Source organism: Gavialis gangeticus, unplaced genomic scaffold (genome assembly GCF_001723915.1).
Source record: "Gavialis gangeticus isolate Ggan-Ray unplaced genomic scaffold, GavGan_comp1, whole genome shotgun sequence".
In the NCBI taxonomy this organism is placed as follows: domain Eukaryota; kingdom Metazoa; phylum Chordata; order Crocodylia; family Gavialidae; genus Gavialis; species Gavialis gangeticus.
In genome coordinates, this window is record NW_017729015.1 from 9,262,018 (window position 1) to 9,265,173 (window position 3,156).

General features: G+C 49.7%; 1 long non-coding RNA gene across 1 annotated transcript in view; it reads right to left on the reverse strand.

The window, feature by feature from the left end:
* Positions 1-231: 231 nt before the first annotated feature.
* LOC109294001 overlaps positions 232-3,156 on the reverse strand; it is an 11,585-nt gene continuing 8,660 nt past the window's right edge. The window contains exon 3 of the long non-coding RNA XR_002096446.1: positions 232-271. This is a non-coding gene — a long non-coding RNA (uncharacterized LOC109294001). The remainder of the gene's footprint in view (positions 272-3,156) is intronic.

A 3,156-nucleotide genomic window follows, 5' to 3' on the forward strand; every position in this document is an offset into this window, starting at 1 on the left:
AGCCTCCCACGCCGACACCACCTCCTCGGGCATCCCCAAGGGCACACGGATGCCACCCAAGGGATGGAGGACAGGGGCATCGGGAGCTACTGAGCATGGGAGAGAGGGGCAGGCGTTTGAATCAGAACCTTTCTTTGTTTCTTTTGGTAATGAACATTTTTCGTCTTCCAAGTCAAGTTAGCCAAATCCGTCCCAAATCCGTGACCCGTGAGTGGCCCTACTACTGGCAAACATCCTCCATCCTCCCTGGGGCTTCAGATGTTTCCAAATCCTTTGGCAGGCATCCTATGTGCAGGCCCAGGCCTGGAGGCTTGGGGGCTCGGGTGCCCCTGAGTGTTGCTTGACCTTAGCCATAAGGCCCCAGGAACAAGCGAGGGAGGTGTCTCCTATTTCCACCAACTGGGCTTAAAGCCAAAGTTAACTATACACCACTACCCCCATGCCAGCAGAGCGTTTTCCCTGGGCGTGCTTACAGAAAACCACCTTAGTGGTCATGGTGTTTTCCCTGCCAGGTAAGAACTTCCCTAGACTGTCAGTGCTGGAGGGTGCGAGTGAGAGAGGAGCAGTGGGGAAAAGCCCTGGCCAGACCCACCTGGCTCTCCCTTTCAGCTGCTGCTGCCTGCCCCTGTGTGGCACAGGAGACTGGGCAAGGCAGACTGGATCTGACCCAGTCGGTGGCAGCTGTTCTGTTATGTTCTCTTGCCCAACCACCTTTGGGAAGGCACCAGGATCCAAGTCCAAATTTTGCAACCGAAGCCTATCCCCCCACTAGGAAAGTAATGGTGCCTTCCCATCCCAGCACACACCTGTATCAGATGTCTGCAGCCTGCAGAGAACACACAGATACAGTGTTTTAGTGAAAGAGGGATAAAAGACACACTGTGGAAATCTGAGGGGGCCAGGGCCTGGAGCATGTGATTGGGAACTGGGAAACTCTGGCCACTTCCACACAAGCAGCAGACTGTGCGGATGCATAAGCAAGTACTACATCTACTGTGCAGTGACAGGCATTACTGCACAGTACCATCGCCATGTTTTTGGTTTTTTTTCAGATGCTACTGCACAGTAGCAATGAGCTTGTTACTACTGCACAGTATCATTGCCACACAGTTAGTGCCTGCCAACACTACTGCATGGTAGCTCGTTGCTACTGTCCAGTAGCATCTTGTGCAGATGCATCGAGTCCTAATCCTGATTCTAGCACTGACTTCTATTGTGTGGCACTGCTTTTGCATGACCCTGCTGTTGGGAACTCAGCGTGAGACATCTGAAACCTGAATTTTAAAGCTTCTGAGCATCCACAAGCCTTTGAAAGTAAATGGGAGCAGTGAGGGCACCACATTGCTGAAAGGCAAGGTACCCAAAAAATAGAGCTACTCAAAATTTGTGGCCAAATAACTTGCCTGAAACGGCCCACAAGAGTCTGCAGTACAGCTAGATACACAGCCTACCTTTATGTGAGATGGGAGCGGGGAAGGGTTCAGCGGCACATGGCCCTAGCTCGTTCTTGAAGGAGCATAGTGATGACTGCCCCTTGGAGATTGCCTGTGCAAAAGAAGAGATTCCCTACTGATTTGTGTCCCCTTCACATAAAAGAGCTTGAGTCTGGGTTTATTTGCGTATTCCAGTAACACTTCAGCTATCAAAGGAAACCTAGGTCCTCTTTCTAAAGCCACCTCTGATCAGTTATGGGTAAAGTTCACATTGCCCTCATATACCCAAGGCAGGTACGCAGGGCCAGCACGGATACATGGATTGCACTAGTCAGGGTGGTTGCTCTCTGCCTGTGCATCTGCCTGCATTCTGTCCCCTGTGCTCCTCCAATGCATGGTGTAAGTGTGGCACCAATCCTCTGGACGAGCACCAATTTCTTCTACTGTTTCTCATGCTAAAATCTCTTTCTCTCTTCCATGCTAGAAGCAGAGTCAAATTTAAACCAGAAGACATGTCCAGAATCTGGCACTTTTTTTAAAAAGATCAAAAACTGGGTAGTCAAAATTTCACCGTCCCCTGCTCCCACCCCCTTGTATTCAGTATTTAGTGCTTCACATCTATTGAAACAGCAGCTCCTGGGTTCACTAACTATCAGCTGCAAAGTTCTCTACTTGGACAGATTTTTTTTGATTAATATATTTTGAGTTCCAGGTCAAATCAGCCAAAATCAGTTCCAAGTCATATCAACTGAGCAGAACTCAACTCTCTGCTTGGACCGAGGCTTGGCCTGGCACCAGGATCATCACACCAACAGGCCCTTGGTGCCATCGTGTGCTCACGGGCGGTACAACAACATGGATCTATATTTTCAGGAAAACCCTTGCCTGGTTTCTGGGGTGTAGGTTGTAGCCGCGTTGGTCTAAGGACAGGGGCAGACAAAGTTCTTTGGGTAAATCCTGTATCTTTTATTAGACCAACTAAAAAAGTTGGAAACATTCATTTTAGCAAGCTTTCAGGCACAAGCACCCTTCGTCAGGCTGAGGAAGCATCTACAGATGGTCTGCTCTCTTCCTGGATGGAGGGGCAAAGCAGCCAGAGATCAGTCCGTGTGCACGGGTTTCTGCCACTTTCTGCAGCCCTGGGCCCAATTGTGTTGCATGACCTTTAATACATGTAACCCAGCTGCCAAAATGAAGTGAGACAGCACAAAAGGAAAGTCTTTTTTATAAGGGGAGGAAATGGTCTCACTGTCCAAATGGTGAGAGAAGCAGTTAGGCGTTAGTCTGCACCAAGGCGGCAGGCAGGGCAGGGCAGCATCGTCCAGACTATTCAGGTCCCTTCCATCCCTAACTTCCTAGGCGTCTGTGAAAGGCATAAGCTTTTGGAGACACAGGCCTACTTCATCAGATGCCAGGAACATCCCCGTTGTGCGTGCCCCGCGGCTACTGCCATCCATCCCAGAGGCAGCAGAGGCCTTAGGGGAGGGCAAACTGGGTGACACCCCACACTTCAGAGGGTTTCAAAATTTTGCAATAGTTTTGTTTTTTTTTGGGGGGGGGGAGTTATTAAAAACGTTGTTCTTTCTTCAACTTGTGAATAAGTTTCCTGGACAGGGCAAGGTGAAATTTAAATCGAAAATGGTGTGAGGTAGGGGATCCATGATGGGAAACGCACATTTTGCTCCAGTTGAGCACCAATCAGACACTTTCCTGCTGTGCCCGG